General features: G+C 53.9%; 2 long non-coding RNA genes across 2 annotated transcripts; both read right to left on the minus strand.

Annotated features, from left to right (window-relative positions):
- Positions 1 to 3,012: 3,012 nt before the first annotated feature.
- LOC149992224 (uncharacterized) lies at positions 3,013 to 4,494 on the minus strand. The gene is made up of 3 exons (XR_016508292.1): positions 4,444 to 4,494; positions 3,439 to 4,115; positions 3,013 to 3,284 (listed from the first exon to the last, which is right to left on the minus strand). It is a non-coding gene; the product is annotated as an uncharacterized LOC149992224 (long non-coding RNA).
- Positions 4,495 to 14,365: 9,871 nt separating this feature from the next.
- LOC149992225 (uncharacterized) lies at positions 14,366 to 15,847 on the minus strand. The gene is made up of 3 exons (XR_016508291.1): positions 15,797 to 15,847; positions 14,792 to 15,468; positions 14,366 to 14,637 (listed from the first exon to the last, which is right to left on the minus strand). It is a non-coding gene; the product is annotated as an uncharacterized LOC149992225 (long non-coding RNA).
- Between the last annotated feature and the right edge of the window lie 2,916 nt (positions 15,848 to 18,763).

Genomic DNA, 18,763 nt, shown 5'->3' on the forward strand with positions numbered 1-18,763 from the left:
GGCGGAAGACTCCCGGAAGCGAGGCGAGGCCGAACACCCGGAAGACCTTCGGGGTGGGACCAAGATGGCGGGGCAGGCTACGTGGACCTTCGGGGGTTGGGCCTCGGCTGCGTCAGACCTTCTAGGGCGGGAACAAGATGGCGGGTCCGCCGCAAGCGGAAGTCGCCCGGAAGTCCTCTGGGGTCGGACCGGGAGGGCGGAAGTGTCCCGGAAGAGCGGCGGAAGGTCAGACTTCCCGGAAGCGGCTCCTAAGTCCTCCAGGGGCGGGGGCGAGGTGCCGGAACTCTATCGGAGGATGTGTAAGACCTTCGGGAGCAGGATAGAGGACCCCGAAGTCCCGGGGCGGGGGTGGGGCAGGGAATGGGACGCGGCAGTTCTCCGGGGGCGGGGACAGGGTGGCGGAAGACTCCCGGAAGCGGGGCGAGGCCGAACACCCGGAAGACCTTCGGGGTGGGACCAAGATGGCGGGGCAGGCTGCGTGGACCTTCGGGGGTTGGGCCTCGGCTGCGTCAGACCTTCTAGGGCGGGAACAAGATGGCGGGTCCGCCGCAAGCGGAAGTCGCCCGGAAGTCCTCTGGGGTGGGACCGGGAGGGTGGAAGTGTCCCGGAAGTGCGGCGGAAGGTCAGACTTCCCGGAGGCGGCTCCTAAGTCCTCCAGGGGCGGGGGCGAGGTGCCGGAACGCTATCGGAGGATGTGTAAGGCCTTCGGGAGCAGGATAGAGGACCCCGAAGTGCCAGTGCGGGGCAGGGAAGGGGACGCGGTAGTTCTAGTTCTTCGGGGGCGGGGACAGGGTGGCGGAAGACTCCCGGAAGCGGGGCGAGGCCGAACACCCGGAAGACCTTCTGGGTGAGACCAAGATGGCGGCGCAGGCTGCATAGACCTTCGGGGGTTGGGCCTCGGCTGCGTGAGACCTCCTAGGGCGGGAACAAGACGGCGCGTCCGCCGCAAGCGGAAGTCGCCCGGAAGTCCTCTGGGGTGGGACCGGGAGGGTGGAAGTGTCCCGGAAGTGCGGCAGAAGGTCAGACTTCCCGGAGGCGGCTCCTAAGTCCTCCAGGGGCGGGGCCGAGGTGCCGGCAGCCTACCGGAAGCGTGGCGGAGGGTGTATAAGACCTTCGGGAGCAGGATAGAGGGCCCCGAAGTCCCACGGGGACAGGGAAGAGGACGGGGTAGTTCTTCGGGGGCGGGAGACACAGAGTGCAGAGAGAAGAGCATTCCAGAGAGGGTGAGGGACAGACAGAGGGCGGTCCAGAGGGGGGCGGGGGTCCAGGACAGAGCATCAGCAACAAGGCAGTGGCGAGTTGCAGGTCAGAATGAAGAAAGTGGACTTTATTCTCAGGACGAGGGAAAGCAGGGGCTGATTCGGGTTTATATAGAAGATACTATCTGTGTGTGTGTGTGTGTGTGTGTGTGTAGCGGAGTGGGGGGGTGTCCTCTTAAAGCAAAAGAATACGGCAGTACAAATACAAAATTGGGTATCAAACTGAAAATCAGAATGAGAAACCTCACCAAATTACCGCAGTGGTTCGATGAGCCGACATACCCGTAAGGCACCCCCCCGCCCCCCCGGCGTTTCCGGCATCACGGGACCTGAATCCCCAGATGGTAACTGCACACACCTTAAGGATGAACTTTGCTTCTGACTTGGCCCATGTCAAGCCCTGTTCCTCTCCCACTGTCCAGGAACGTCCAACGACGGTGACAACTTCTGTTCCTGTGCCTTCCTGTCACTATACTGGGTATGCAGGCTCATCGGGTGGGTGAGGAACACGTCCCGAGAGCCATTTCGACCCTGAGGTGAGTAACAATAACCTCACTACGCATGGAAGTATCTGCGGACAAGTATGTTCCGCTGCAGAAACAGACGGTAGCGCTTATTAACCGCAGGTAGAAGACCTTACTTTTGCAGACTTTACAAAAAGCACGAGCACGGAACACATTGTGAGGGTCCCTTCCCAGGCCTCGGAAGCGAGGGGTCCTGAAGCTTAAGCTTCGCTCACTTCGCAGCAGATCTTTGAAAGTCTCGCATGGGGAACCGACGGAAGGGTTCAATGTGCTCTGAGGAGAGCTGGAGGGGACAAGTGTGGGAGGCCGGCACTGCGGCGGTGGCCCTGGAGCCTTCCTGGGCTGAGACCAGGGCCCCCCACCCCCCACCCACCGCCCCGCCTCAGCCAAGACCGACTGCTCTCGTCTGCGGCCCCTTTTCCTCTGTGGCCATAATCTCTCCTGCACAGGACCTGCCACGCGCCCGCCGTGGGCCTGCTGCGGCGTCCGCAGCTGTCATCCCCCCGCCCGTCTGGTCTGGGTCGGCTCAGCCCACGGTCGTTCTTAAACCAAGCGCTGGAGACGGAGAGAGGGCACACCCGGCTACCCTGAGGGATGTGCCACCTGGGTCAGAGGAACAGACAAACGCATTGTAGGTAAGGGGAAAGGTAAACTCGAGTTCTCTCTCGGGAGTAGAGGGGGAGAGGGAAATGGGATCTGAGGGATCCAGAGGTGCTCAGAAGCACTGATGACCGATTACTGTAGCGGGTGCAGGGCTTGCACTGTAAACGGGCCTTTCACGTGTTTTCGGAGCGGTTTGCGTGAACGCGTGTGTGTATACATGTGCACGCACACACTTCCGGTCCTAGGAAGAGCCATCGATGTCGATGGCTGGCAACAGGTACAAGAATGTGATTCCCACAGAGGCCGAGGGCCACGGGTTCTCCAAGACAGTAGGGACACAGCAAGGGAGGCCTTCAGGGCACAAGTCCCATCTTTCCCTGCTTATGACACTCGCACCCACCAACTTTAGCCTCTTGTGTCCCGGCACCTCCAGGGCTGCCCCAGGACACTGAAGCATGAAGGATCACAGACCCACTAACCCCGGTGAACAACAGTGACTGCTACAGACAATTCTCCTTCACCGTTTCCATTCTTACCGAGTTTTATTCCAAGAAAAGGGGGGAGGGGGGTAGAAAGGCCCATGAAGAGCAGTCACCGCTCAACTTACAGAAAGGCGAGGCCCCGATCAGAGGCTACCATCCCTCTTTCCCACCGTCCGGGTTCAAAAGCCAACACGTGCTCACTGTGGAAGAGGGCGGCTGAAATGGGGCTCAAAAGATTTATAAGACCCCCAATTCTGTCTTCCATGTATCCTTTTCTTTTTGTTCTTTTTCTTTCTTCTCACGCTCAGCCTTAGCTTCTTCTTCCTCGTGTCTTCTGATCAGCTGTTCCAGTTCCTTCTGTCCGAGGACTCCGATGACCGTCTTTCCATTCTCTCTGGTCGGCGTGGCAATTTCCACTGGGGGCAAACACACACACGCACGGCTGCGTTATAGCAATCACAGGTGCTAAAGTTGTTGCAGCTACCTTAAAATACCGTTTACATTCATCGCCGTTGCAAAATCACGTTAGGTACCTATCGCTAGGTTTTACAGCAACACAGAAATACTCACGGCGCCGTTATTGCCAATGCGTGCGGCCTTCCATCCCCCGTAATTTCCGCTTGGGTCGCTCCGATAGAGCTGAAAGCCGTAACGCTTATCCCAGCCAATGGACAGCAGCGAGACGCCAAAGGCACGTTTTTCCCTTTAACCAAGAAAAGAGGACCGTCAAGCACATCAGCCGCCCAAAGGCAGTATCGGTACAGTCACTCGAGCTCCCCGAACGTAGCTGAAGCACCTTTCTTGTGAAGCTGAGCATTCGTAAGTGGCTCTGTTCTGGCCACCACAGACTAAGGCCCACCAAAACGTCCACTTGCTTCCGGGAGATGGGCACAGCCAGGAGACGGAGTTAAGACCCGGAGGGCCGCTACTCCGTGCTGAGTTTAATTATTAGGTAAGAAAAGCAATCGGTTTCCAGATTTAAAAAGGCTATTTCTGCCTCTCGATGGTCTGTTAATAAAACATATGATAATACATATCGCAGAAACCACGAAGCGCAAATGTACAAAAAGTTTTTCACTTACTTTTCAATTTCTTTTTACCATCTCATAAAAAAATTATTACCTAGAAAATGTTTCCCCTTTCTGGAATAAATATGCCCCAGATTTCCTACCTCCAAACTGCGCGTACGCTTGTTTGATATCACAGAGCGCTGTCACCAACTGCTCACGAGGAATTGGCTCCCGATACTGTAATAAATAAATACCTAGGATGAAAACACTGGCATAGTCATCATTTTTTCCTAAGACACAAAAATCTAAGCAAAACATATTCTGGACATAAACCTGCGCCATGGGGGGACATTGACAGTCACCTGTCATTTGAAAGGGGAGCAGGGGAATGTCAACATCCTAACAATCTTATGACCATAGCATTTTATAAGTTCGGGTTAGAAAAAAGAAGCAATTTTCAATTAATAAATCTGCGATGACTCTCATCTTGGCAAAAACGAGTTCTCCTTAGAGATATCAAGCAAACTGAATTATAGATCGTCAGTCACACTCTCTCTGACCATACCTTTGGGCAATGAGCCTCAGTTCGTTGGTCAGAATGTTAGCGTCAGAAGTTACGCCGGCCACGGTGCAAGCCATGCCCCTGGAGGAAGAAAAAAAAAATGTATTCATGTGTCTGTAAGCAGAGCAGGTGTCTGAGAGGGCCTTTAAGAAGTATTTGCAAAGCCCCAAGTTCCATGATAAGTTTACCATGCTCGCGTCAATGCTCTGGTTTTCTTCTGAACAGACAGAAACTACAGAAGGTTTATCTTTGCGGGACAAACCTGACGTCGTTTATGACATGAAAGATGCACAGCGCCCCCTCCAGTTCTTCGATAGGCGTATTCAGCGCCACGACGCCGAACAGGGCGAGAGAAGGAGCACTAGGAAGCTAAAGCAAGTCCCGAGAGGGTCCAGAAGCAAGACAGAGGTTTTGCCAGAGGGGAAGAAAAACTACCCCCACTCCTGGGTCATCGGTATTCTCACCTCCAAAGGCCTGGCTGGCCGGGGCGGAGGGAGGGGGCTCAGGGGCTAGGCTCCCAGGAAAGGCGCCTTTCCTTTCTTTGCTGCCGCTCCCCGAGGGCTGCGCCGGCTCCCCTAGAGCTGGCACCCTCTGTCACCTGCTGTCACTACACCTCCGCAAGCCTGCCGGCTGCCGAGCGGCCCGTGGCCCGGCGGTGACTCTGGAGGGATGACGCTTCCTTGGACACGCATCCAAAGGCCCTAGAACCGGCACCCGCCTCGTCCCCCACTCAGGGGGGAAGTCTCTGACAGGCAAACCCAGTGCCCCGCAGGCTAGGAGTCCCGCACGCCCAACGACGCGAAACTGACGGGGCTCATCTAAACTGTTCCCAGACCTCCAGGGGTAGGATTCGGGACACTTCCACACAATTCCCGAGTAGCCGTTCTGAACACTCGGGGAGCCTGCCACGTGTCAGACCCTGCGCTAGTGTATTTCACTCGTTTTACTCTAGTTCATTAAACGGCCACCACCACTCGAGGCGGCACCGAAGCCCAGAGAAGGAAAGCAACGGGTGCGAGGCCACACAGACTTAACCCAGATCTGCACACCTACCACGCCTGTACTCCGAACGGTATAGAATAGTTTCTCCACCTAGGGCTTGGCCCTGCACGTCAAAATAATAACGCATCGTCCTAAGCCTCAAGGAAGTTTCAAATAAGAATCAAAAGTGTCCACCAGTAAAGGCACAATAACAAGCGTTCGCTTCAAGTTTACTACGGCACACGGGCCAACCCTCCCGAAATACGTGAGATCCTACGTATGTGAGCACATGAGATATTGAAACCCTCTCCCCCCTGTGAGCTCACTTACTCATCATCGAGCTTATAAATTTTTTCAGGGACAACAACTTCATCAAGCAGCTTGTGGATGTTGCGTCGCTCTGCTGCAAGCCAAACACCGTCGTTCGCTAAAGTTCCCGGACAGGTGCCCGCACGTCCGATGGCCTCCATGGCGTATTCAACCTGGTACAAGCGACCTGCAAAACACAAGCGGTGAGAAACCGAGACTCCCTTCTGGGTGCTTGGACCACTGGGCCAAGAGAGTCAGCGGGAACCCTGACAGGCTCTACCCTCGAGTCCCTCTCTCGTTCTCTCGTGCTGCGCGTGATCGACCTGGTGACCATAATGACATCAAAACACAAGAGAGCATGAACTATACAAAAAGTGTCTTGACTTCCGCCCCCCCACCCCCACCCCCCCAAAAGTCAAGCACTTAAAAATACTTTTGAGACAGATTCTACAATTCCTATTTTGCCTCCTGGAGAAAATATAGTGGTCCTGGAGTCATAGCTTCGAGACCGCAAAGGAAAATATATACCCATGACTCCCGTCCACTGAAAGTAACTCCTGCATAAAACACATCCTGGCACCCAGAGTCCAGTGTGTAGCAGGGAACCGATCATTTCTTCCCACTCCCATTTTCTCACGCAGGTCTGTAAGCTGAGTACCAGACCCTCTGTCAGGCGATAGCTTACGGACGTGTGCGGAACTTACCGTGTGTTCTGAACTTTACGGCTCCTGTCAAAAGAAAGTAAGGTAAGATCCTTACTAAAACGAAAGTTACAACTGAAAAAGCATTTCCACGGCTTAAAACCGTTCCGTCCACCCCCTTCTTTGGCCGAGGTGAGGGACGCAAACACGATTTGACACAGGTGGAGACCGAGGCACCGGGGCTGGAGGGGAAAATCGAAAAAGCCCTTTTTTGGAAAAAAACCAACGCAGAAAAGGAGCCCAAATGAGACACGGTAGAGGCAGAAAGAGGGATGAGACCCTGCAGGTCCAAGAGGAAGAACTGGGGAAGGAGAAAGAACAGGGCGTCCAGGCGGAGCAGGAAGCTTCAGCAGAAAACACTGAGTCAGACGCCTCACGGCCAAGAGACAAACGGCCGAAGCTCAAAAAAAAAAAAAAAAAAAAAAAAAAGAATCGCAGCCGCTCGAAAGCTAAGCCAGTATCCCGACCACGGAGTCCAGGAGGACGGACACGTGAAGAGGGGCAGAGGCTTCTCCCGGGAGGGCTGGGGTCCTGCATGCGGAAGGAGGCGGGGGGTTGGGGGTAGGGGCGTGGGGCGACCTCGGCCCCAGAGCACATTTCCCAAATAGCGGAACACCAGACGAAGGCCGCAGGACCGGCGCGCCCAGACGAGATTTCTTAAAGGTGGGCCGGGGCCTCGGGGCCTGCCTGGCACTTTGGGAGGCGGTGACCTGCGACCAGGCCGCCGGAGAGTCCTCATCCCCATGCCCCACGCCGGCGCAGCCGGCACCCCCGCGGCGCCCGAAAGGCAGGTACTAACCGGAGAAGAAAAACTAGAATCGAGGGCTACACGAAGGGCCTCACGCCACAGGAAGAACCCACTATCGCCCCACCGAGTGTCCGCTGCCCATGTGGCCCACGCGCGTGCGCAGAACGATCTCGCGGGGTGGGGGGGAATGGGGCGGGGAGAACGGGCCGAAGATACGGAAGTCCTCCGGGGCGGCGGGGCCGAGGACAAGGAAGCCCTTCGGGGGCGGAGACAAGGTGGCGGAAGACTCCCGGAAGCGGGGCGAGGCCGAACACCGGGAAGTCCTTTGGGGTGGGACCAAAGCGGCGGAAGCGTGGCGGAAGTGCAGCGGAAGGCCAGACCTCCCCGGAGGCGGCTTCTAAGCCCTCCGGGGGCGGGGACCAGGTGCCGGCGGCCTATCGGAAGCGGGACGGGGGTGGTGCAAGACCTCCCTCCACATCTTTCCAAACAGTACATTTCACTTACAGCGAGTTTACGCGGCGACACATTCAGCAGGCTATTTATATCGCCCTGCTTTTCTCTCCGCCAGGCCGGTCATGTATCATGCTAAGTCCATCAACATTTCTTCTGAGAAGGAGCCAAGTCCATTTTTATTTCCTCTGGGAGATGCTGGGACTAGGTTCATTTGCATGCAGTTCATTTGCGTACGTCAAAAGTCCGGGTGGGCGTTCCAGCCGCCGCCAGGTTCTGATGCCAAAATCTTTGTCAAAGCCAAAATCTCCGAGTGGCCAGCCTGCCACTGCCTCTCTGACCCCATCTCCTGCACTCCTCCCCAGGGGTCACTCGCCTCTAGCCACACGGGCCTCCTCGCTGCTCCGCAAACACACCGGCACACGCCAGCCTCGGGGCCTTTGCACTCGCGACAGTTCCCCCGGCCTGACACACCCTCCCCGGGGTAGTCCCACGGCCGGCCGCTTCTCAGGGACACCTTTCCAGACCATCCTATTCAGACCCCGACACGCCCTGTCCTCCTTCCCAGTGTATTCTTCTCCAAGCTTACCAACACCCAAGGAGCCGAGGCACAGGCTTGAATCTCTGTGAAGCTGCTACGTAGAAAAAAATACCGAGGCCACAGCTAGAACGGCAGCTTCGTAAAGCTTGTACGTACACTCTGCGTCCCTAGAGTGACGCCGCCGCCGGGCGTCCCTATAGTCGCGGAGAGGACAGAAGAATAAATAGCTTAGCGGACGGCCCCCGAGCGATTTGACCTACAGAGGAGGATGGCATTGAATACAGAATGACATGCACACCTACCACACCCACTAACTGAGATATGGCGAGGCCAAACTGGATTTTTATCTTGTCATTCGTGGGTGTTCCACAGGACGAACCCATCTTTCGTCGCCCCGAAATAAATCCTTAAACAAGCTATCTTCATGTTTTGCAATAAAGAACGGTTCAGCTAATCCTGTCTAACAAATTTTTAAAAGTTAGCGTACTGGCTTCTCTCCTACAAATAACTTTTAAAAGTTCGTCATCATTAGTGAACCAAACTATTAGTTAGGCTATTATTAATAGTACTTTAAAGATGAAATATTAATACAATTCTTTGTGATCAATAAGGAACACTCCAGTTCAGGTATGTTTTTAAGTTAAATCAGAGGACTCTCATGGAAATAGGCAGAGTTCCCTAAGAAGCACTCGGTACTTAGTACAGACTTATTTAACTTCCGAGTAACAGAAGCCTTTAAATGACCAGTTAGGGGGTTGCTTGACACAACATTTCAAAAAACGTATCAACGGTAGATGTAAAATAAACGTGCTTTAATTTCCATGTTTTTAGAAAAGATTTTATTGATGTATTTTTAGAGGGGAAGTGGGGAGAAACAGAGGGGGAGAAACATCAGTGTGTGGTCACTTCTCATGCACCCACACTGACTGGGGACCTGGCCTGCAACCCAGGCCTGTGACCTGACTGGGAATCGAACCAGCAACCCTTTAGTTCACTCAACCCACGGAGCCACACCAGCCAGACATACATGATTTTAATATACAAAGATATACGAAGTACATAGTAGGTGCTCACTTTGTTGAATGCATACACGAATGAATACATGAGTCCATGCCATCTGACAATTCCCTTTTCTTTCCAATATTCGGAGTTTCATCGTCGGTCGCGAAACAACTTTCACCTAGTTGCAGAAATTTGCTATTAAGGATGATGAGGCATTAGCCTGCGCTTCTTAAAATTGGAGACCTAGTCTTACTCAGATTTGAGTATGAAGAGAGGGGATAACAGCACGCTGGTTAAGAACACAGGATTTTCAGGTGGACGGCTTGGGTTCCTTCCAGCCTCTAACACCTGCTGTCTGACCTGAAAGCAAGTTACCTCCTTCTCTGCATATCAGTTTTGCCTTCTGTAAAACTGACCACGGTGAGGATGAAATAAAACTGTGCATGGAAGTGCCAGCACGGGGTCATTCTGATTATTCCACAAATGACTACTAGAGTAATGGTAACCGATAGACCTCCAAAGACACAAATACACAGAAATACTGCAACAAAAGCAGTCACTGCCTGCAGAGCTACTGATTCTGCCTGAAACCTCCCGGAGGGCCACTAAAGGTCGTTTCCGTACAGATCACCCGAGGAACGGAACCTTGCAAAATACGAGGGAAGAGCTTGTCTGTGGAACTGGGCACTCTCTGCACAGTACAATGACAGTTCAATAAGAAGCTTTCCCAGAGTCTACACCCTTTAAAGCTAATAATGATAATTAGAAGAGCAACCTACTAATAGCACACAGATGACATATTTCAAAAAAAAAAAAAAGTGAAGGGGTTCAAGCAGTGACGCACACTAAAAACAGTATAAGAACAAAAATAGGAAGGTATTGGGTCGATAGTTAAAAATACAAACAACACGGGAGAAAAACTGGGACAACTGTAAAAGAACAACAATTTAAAACAAGACCAAAAAATTGCCAATAACAGGAGACAAAGTAAACTGGATACATAAAAGGTATAAATAAGAAACATGACATTAACACTCTGAGAGACTTAAGTTTTGGCTGTACAAATTCAATTTTAACTTTGAATATCATTTCTCTAGTACTGTCTCAAATTTGGGGAGTTAGAAGAATGATTTACCTAAAAAAATTTGGTGATTAAGGAAGGACGAAGGACTGCAAAGCTGAAAACCTTATTTTGAATACTTGGCACCACCACTCGTTTAGCTGTGAACCTGCACATGCCACAATATCCTAACCTACATCAATATGGATATCTATTGGCACAATGTCAATAATTGTTAAAAGTGTATGGCAAGAACTCTTCAAGTCATTATATTTGAATATTTTATGTATGTTTGAATTTTTTAATTCTAGAAAATTAATAAGAAAGAATAACTTCTGCTTTGCTGCCTCACTGTTGTGCAGAAAAAATTAAATAAGCTATATTATCTCACTAAGTCAGGTAGTATCTAGGTAGTTTGCCATTCTTTTTCTTTTTACCCCCGCTACGACTACTCACACTTAGTGTGCTGGGACAGACGTGCGCTCTGCACAGTCTCCCGCTGGCCTTACTCCTCGCTTTCGGGGTTCCTACAGCCACCCCGAAAGAGCACTGGGCCTGATGATGGGGTACATACGAAATCTGTTAGCTCTTCTGAAGCTCCATCCAGGAAGGCTGAGTCTATTAAAGATAGAAGCCTGTTAACCCTAGGCTCATTAACGCTAAACCTATCAACCCTGAGCCTAGCCATCTAGCCCTATCCGTACAATGGACTCGGTGAGCTTCCCTTAGCTGTAATTCCCAGAGTTCCCCACAGGAGGGCAGCACTGAGACAGACGGGGAGCCACAGCCGGCAAGCACACTGACAGGTTGATGGAAGAGTTCCTCTGGAGCGCACAGGAGCAGGTGAAGCGCGTTGAGTTCAGTGGACTTAAGTGGCTTCTTGGCAATCCCAGAGCCTGGCGTCTGAATCGAGAGGTGATGATTTGCACTTTCTAAAAAAGTCTGAGCACCATCAGATTAAGTAAATGTTGAGTTTACTATTGTAATTTGATACCGTAAACCTCTCCATAGAATTGCGGAGGACGTGTAAGACCTTCGGGAGCGGGACAGAGGACCCCGAAGTCCCGGGGGGGGGAGGCCGGGAAGGGGACGCGGCAGTTCTCCGGGGGCGGGGACAGGGTGGCGGAAGACTCCCGGAAGCGAGGCGAGGCCGAACACCCGGAAGACCTTCGGGGTGGGACCAAGATGGCGGGGCAGGCTACGTGGACCTTCGGGGGTTGGGCCTCGGCTGCGTCAGACCTTCTAGGGCGGGAACAAGATGGCGGGTCCGCCGCAAGCGGAAGTCGCCCGGAAGTCCTCTGGGGTCGGACCGGGAGGGCGGAAGTGTCCCGGAAGAGCGGCGGAAGGTCAGACTTCCCGGAAGCGGCTCCTAAGTCCTCCAGGGGCGGGGGCGAGGTGCCGGAACTCTATCGGAGGATGTGTAAGACCTTCGGGAGCAGGATAGAGGACCCCGAAGTCCCGGGGCGGGGGTGGGGCAGGGAATGGGACGCGGCAGTTCTCCGGGGGCGGGGACAGGGTGGCGGAAGACTCCCGGAAGCGGGGCGAGGCCGAACACCCGGAAGACCTTCGGGGTGGGACCAAGATGGCGGGGCAGGCTGCGTGGACCTTCGGGGGTTGGGCCTCGGCTGCGTCAGACCTTCTAGGGCGGGAACAAGATGGCGGGTCCGCCGCAAGCGGAAGTCGCCCGGAAGTCCTCTGGGGTGGGACCGGGAGGGTGGAAGTGTCCCGGAAGTGCGGCGGAAGGTCAGACTTCCCGGAGGCGGCTCCTAAGTCCTCCAGGGGCGGGGGCGAGGTGCCGGAACGCTATCGGAGGATGTGTAAGGCCTTCGGGAGCAGGATAGAGGACCCCGAAGTGCCAGTGCGGGGCAGGGAAGGGGACGCGGTAGTTCTAGTTCTTCGGGGGCGGGGACAGGGTGGCGGAAGACTCCCGGAAGCGGGGCGAGGCCGAACACCCGGAAGACCTTCTGGGTGAGACCAAGATGGCGGCGCAGGCTGCATAGACCTTCGGGGGTTGGGCCTCGGCTGCGTGAGACCTCCTAGGGCGGGAACAAGACGGCGCGTCCGCCGCAAGCGGAAGTCGCCCGGAAGTCCTCTGGGGTGGGACCGGGAGGGTGGAAGTGTCCCGGAAGTGCGGCAGAAGGTCAGACTTCCCGGAGGCGGCTCCTAAGTCCTCCAGGGGCGGGGCCGAGGTGCCGGCAGCCTACCGGAAGCGTGGCGGAGGGTGTATAAGACCTTCGGGAGCAGGATAGAGGGCCCCGAAGTCCCACGGGGACAGGGAAGAGGACGGGGTAGTTCTTCGGGGGCGGGAGACACAGAGTGCAGAGAGAAGAGCATTCCAGAGAGGGTGAGGGACAGACAGAGGGCGGTCCAGAGGGGGGCGGGGGTCCAGGACAGAGCATCAGCAACAAGGCAGTGGCGAGTTGCAGGTCAGAATGAAGAAAGTGGACTTTATTCTCAGGACGAGGGAAAGCAGGGGCTGATTCGGGTTTATATAGAAGATACTATCTGTGTGTGTGTGTGTGTGTGTGTGTGTAGCGGAGTGGGGGGGTGTCCTCTTAAAGCAAAAGAATACGGCAGTACAAATACAAAATTGGGTATCAAACTGAAAATCAGAATGAGAAACCTCACCAAATTACCGCAGTGGTTCGATGAGCCGACATACCCGTAAGGCACCCCCCCGCCCCCCCGGCGTTTCCGGCATCACGGGACCTGAATCCCCAGATGGTAACTGCACACACCTTAAGGATGAACTTTGCTTCTGACTTGGCCCATGTCAAGCCCTGTTCCTCTCCCACTGTCCAGGAACGTCCAACGACGGTGACAACTTCTGTTCCTGTGCCTTCCTGTCACTATACTGGGTATGCAGGCTCATCGGGTGGGTGAGGAACACGTCCCGAGAGCCATTTCGACCCTGAGGTGAGTAACAATAACCTCACTACGCATGGAAGTATCTGCGGACAAGTATGTTCCGCTGCAGAAACAGACGGTAGCGCTTATTAACCGCAGGTAGAAGACCTTACTTTTGCAGACTTTACAAAAAGCACGAGCACGGAACACATTGTGAGGGTCCCTTCCCAGGCCTCGGAAGCGAGGGGTCCTGAAGCTTAAGCTTCGCTCACTTCGCAGCAGATCTTTGAAAGTCTCGCATGGGGAACCGACGGAAGGGTTCAATGTGCTCTGAGGAGAGCTGGAGGGGACAAGTGTGGGAGGCCGGCACTGCGGCGGTGGCCCTGGAGCCTTCCTGGGCTGAGACCAGGGCCCCCCACCCCCCACCCACCGCCCCGCCTCAGCCAAGACCGACTGCTCTCGTCTGCGGCCCCTTTTCCTCTGTGGCCATAATCTCTCCTGCACAGGACCTGCCACGCGCCCGCCGTGGGCCTGCTGCGGCGTCCGCAGCTGTCATCCCCCCGCCCGTCTGGTCTGGGTCGGCTCAGCCCACGGTCGTTCTTAAACCAAGCGCTGGAGACGGAGAGAGGGCACACCCGGCTACCCTGAGGGATGTGCCACCTGGGTCAGAGGAACAGACAAACGCATTGTAGGTAAGGGGAAAGGTAAACTCGAGTTCTCTCTCGGGAGTAGAGGGGGAGAGGGAAATGGGATCTGAGGGATCCAGAGGTGCTCAGAAGCACTGATGACCGATTACTGTAGCGGGTGCAGGGCTTGCACTGTAAACGGGCCTTTCACGTGTTTTCGGAGCGGTTTGCGTGAACGCGTGTGTGTATACATGTGCACGCACACACTTCCGGTCCTAGGAAGAGCCATCGATGTCGATGGCTGGCAACAGGTACAAGAATGTGATTCCCACAGAGGCCGAGGGCCACGGGTTCTCCAAGACAGTAGGGACACAGCAAGGGAGGCCTTCAGGGCACAAGTCCCATCTTTCCCTGCTTATGACACTCGCACCCACCAACTTTAGCCTCTTGTGTCCCGGCACCTCCAGGGCTGCCCCAGGACACTGAAGCATGAAGGATCACAGACCCACTAACCCCGGTGAACAACAGTGACTGCTACAGACAATTCTCCTTCACCGTTTCCATTCTTACCGAGTTTTATTCCAAGAAAAGGGGGGAGGGGGGTAGAAAGGCCCATGAAGAGCAGTCACCGCTCAACTTACAGAAAGGCGAGGCCCCGATCAGAGGCTACCATCCCTCTTTCCCACCGTCCGGGTTCAAAAGCCAACACGTGCTCACTGTGGAAGAGGGCGGCTGAAATGGGGCTCAAAAGATTTATAAGACCCCCAATTCTGTCTTCCATGTATCCTTTTCTTTTTGTTCTTTTTCTTTCTTCTCACGCTCAGCCTTAGCTTCTTCTTCCTCGTGTCTTCTGATCAGCTGTTCCAGTTCCTTCTGTCCGAGGACTCCGATGACCGTCTTTCCATTCTCTCTGGTCGGCGTGGCAATTTCCACTGGGGGCAAACACACACACGCACGGCTGCGTTATAGCAATCACAGGTGCTAAAGTTGTTGCAGCTACCTTAAAATACCGTTTACATTCATCGCCGTTGCAAAATCACGTTAGGTACCTATCGCTAGGTTTTACAGCAACACAGAAATACTCACGGCGCCGTTATTGCCAATGCGTGCGGCCTTCCATCCCCCGTAATTTCCGCTTGGGTCGCTCCGATAGAGCTGAAAGCCGTAACGCTTATCCCAGCCAATGGACAGCAGCGAGACGCCAAAGGCACGTTTTTCCCTTTAACCAAGAAAAGAGGACCGTCAAGCACATCAGCCGCCCAAAGGCAGTATCGGTACAGTCACTCGAGCTCCCCGAACGTAGCTGAAGCACCTTTCTTGTGAAGCTGAGCATTCGTAAGTGGCTCTGTTCTGGCCACCACAGACTAAGGCCCACCAAAACGTCCACTTGCTTCCGGGAGATGGGCACAGCCAGGAGACGGAGTTAAGACCCGGAGGGCCGCTACTCCGTGCTGAGTTTAATTATTAGGTAAGAAAAGCAATCGGTTTCCAGATTTAAAAAGGCTATTTCTGCCTCTCGATGGTCTGTTAATAAAACATATGATAATACATATCGCAGAAACCACGAAGCGCAAATGTACAAAAAGTTTTTCACTTACTTTTCAATTTCTTTTTACCATCTCATAAAAAAATTATTACCTAGAAAATGTTTCCCCTTTCTGGAATAAATATGCCCCAGATTTCCTACCTCCAAACTGCGCGTACGCTTGTTTGATATCACAGAGCGCTGTCACCAACTGCTCACGAGGAATTGGCTCCCGATACTGTAATAAATAAATACCTAGGATGAAAACACTGGCATAGTCATCATTTTTTCCTAAGACACAAAAATCTAAGCAAAACATATTCTGGACATAAACCTGCGCCATGGGGGGACATTGACAGTCACCTGTCATTTGAAAGGGGAGCAGGGGAATGTCAACATCCTAACAATCTTATGACCATAGCATTTTATAAGTTCGGGTTAGAAAAAAGAAGCAATTTTCAATTAATAAATCTGCGATGACTCTCATCTTGGCAAAAACGAGTTCTCCTTAGAGATATCAAGCAAACTGAATTATAGATCGTCAGTCACACTCTCTCTGACCATACCTTTGGGCAATGAGCCTCAGTTCGTTGGTCAGAATGTTAGCGTCAGAAGTTACGCCGGCCACGGTGCAAGCCATGCCCCTGGAGGAAGAAAAAAAAAATGTATTCATGTGTCTGTAAGCAGAGCAGGTGTCTGAGAGGGCCTTTAAGAAGTATTTGCAAAGCCCCAAGTTCCATGATAAGTTTACCATGCTCGCGTCAATGCTCTGGTTTTCTTCTGAACAGACAGAAACTACAGAAGGTTTATCTTTGCGGGACAAACCTGACGTCGTTTATGACATGAAAGATGCACAGCGCCCCCTCCAGTTCTTCGATAGGCGTATTCAGCGCCACGACGCCGAACAGGGCGAGAGAAGGAGCACTAGGAAGCTAAAGCAAGTCCCGAGAGGGTCCAGAAGCAAGACAGAGGTTTTGCCAGAGGGGAAGAAAAACTACCCCCACTCCTGGGTCATCGGTATTCTCACCTCCAAAGGCCTGGCTGGCCGGGGCGGAGGGAGGGGGCTCAGGGGCTAGGCTCCCAGGAAAGGCGCCTTTCCTTTCTTTGCTGCCGCTCCCCGAGGGCTGCGCCGGCTCCCCTAGAGCTGGCACCCTCTGTCACCTGCTGTCACTACACCTCCGCAAGCCTGCCGGCTGCCGAGCGGCCCGTGGCCCGGCGGTGACTCTGGAGGGATGACGCTTCCTTGGACACGCATCCAAAGGCCCTAGAACCGGCACCCGCCTCGTCCCCCACTCAGGGGGGAAGTCTCTGACAGGCAAACCCAGTGCCCCGCAGGCTAGGAGTCCCGCACGCCCAACGACGCGAAACTGACGGGGCTCATCTAAACTGTTCCCAGACCTCCAGGGGTAGGATTCGGGACACTTCCACACAATTCCCGAGTAGCCGTTCTGAACACTCGGGGAGCCTGCCACGTGTCAGACCCTGCGCTAGTGTATTTCACTCGTTTTACTCTAGTTCATTAAACGGCCACCACCACTCGAGGCGGCACCGAAGCCCAGAGAAGGAAAGCAACGGGTGCGAGGCCACACAGACTTAACCCAGATCTGCACACCTACCACGCCTGTACTCCGAACGGTATAGAATAGTTTCTCCACCTAGGGCTTGGCCCTGCACGTCAAAATAATAACGCATCGTCCTAAGCCTCAAGGAAGTTTCAAATAAGAATCAAAAGTGTCCACCAGTAAAGGCACAATAACAAGCGTTCGCTTCAAGTTTACTACGGCACACGGGCCAACCCTCCCGAAATACGTGAGATCCTACGTATGTGAGCACATGAGATATTGAAACCCTCTCCCCCCTGTGAGCTCACTTACTCATCATCGAGCTTATAAATTTTTTCAGGGACAACAACTTCATCAAGCAGCTTGTGGATGTTGCGTCGCTCTGCTGCAAGCCAAACACCGTCGTTCGCTAAAGTTCCCGGACAGGTGCCCGCACGTCCGATGGCCTCCATGGCGTATTCAACCTGGTACAAGCGACCTGCAAAACACAAGCGGTGAGAAACCGAGACTCCCTTCTGGGTGCTTGGACCACTGGGCCAAGAGAGTCAGCGGGAACCCTGACAGGCTCTACCCTCGAGTCCCTCTCTCGTTCTCTCGTGCTGCGCGTGATCGACCTGGTGACCATAATGACATCAAAACACAAGAGAGCATGAACTATACAAAAAGTGTCTTGACTTCCGCCCCCCCACCCCCACCCCCCCAAAAGTCAAGCACTTAAAAATACTTTTGAGACAGATTCTACAATTCCTATTTTGCCTCCTGGAGAAAATATAGTGGTCCTGGAGTCATAGCTTCGAGACCGCAAAGGAAAATATATACCCATGACTCCCGTCCACTGAAAGTAACTCCTGCATAAAACACATCCTGGCACCCAGAGTCCAGTGTGTAGCAGGGAACCGATCATTTCTTCCCACTCCCATTTTCTCACGCAGGTCTGTAAGCTGAGTACCAGACCCTCTGTCAGGCGATAGCTTACGGACGTGTGCGGAACTTACCGTGTGTTCTGAACTTTACGGCTCCTGTCAAAAGAAAGTAAGGTAAGATCCTTACTAAAACGAAAGTTACAACTGAAAAAGCATTTCCACGGCTTAAAACCGTTCCGTCCACCCCCTTCTTTGGCCGAGGTGAGGGACGCAAACACGATTTGACACAGGTGGAGACCGAGGCACCGGGGCTGGAGGGGAAAATCGAAAAAGCCCTTTTTTGGAAAAAAACCAACGCAGAAAAGGAGCCCAAATGAGACACGGTAGAGGCAGAAAGAGGGATGAGACCCTGCAGGTCCAAGAGGAAGAACTGGGGAAGGAGAAAGAACAGGGCGTCCAGGCGGAGCAGGAAGCTTCAGCAGAAAACACTGAGTCAGACGCCTCACGGCCAAGAGACAAACGGCCGAAGCTCAAAAAAAAAAAAAAAAAAAAAAAAAAGAATCGCAGCCGCTCGAAAGCTAAGCCAGTATCCCGACCACGGAGTCCAGGAGGACGGACACGTGAAGAGGGGCAGAGGCTTCTCCCGGGAGGGCTGGGGTCCTGCATGCGGAAGGAGGCGGGGGGTTGGGGGTAGGGCCGTGGGGCGACCTCGGCCCCAGAGCACATTTCCCAAATAGCGGAACACCAGACGAAGGCCGCAGGACCGGCGCGCCCAGACGAGATTTCTTAAAGGTGGGCCGGGGCCTCGGGGCCTGCCTGGCACTTTGGGAGGCGGTGACCTGCGACCAGGCCGCCGGAGAGTCCTCATCCCCATGCCCCACGCCGGCGCAGCCGGCACCCCCGCGGCGCCCGAAAGGCAGGTACTAACCGGAGAAGAAAAACTAGAATCGAGGGCTACACGAAGGGCCTCACGCCACAGGAAGAACCCACTATCGCCCCACCGAGTGTCCGCTGCCCATGTGGCCCACGCGCGTGCGCAGAACGATCTCGCGGGGGGGGGGGGAATGGGGCGGGGAGAACGGGCCGAAGATACGGAAGTCCTCGAGGA

This window comes from Furipterus horrens, unplaced genomic scaffold, assembly GCF_987537825.1.
Source record: "Furipterus horrens unplaced genomic scaffold, mFurHor1.1.pri manual_scaffold_15, whole genome shotgun sequence".
Lineage (NCBI taxonomy): Eukaryota > Metazoa > Chordata > Mammalia > Chiroptera > Furipteridae > Furipterus > Furipterus horrens.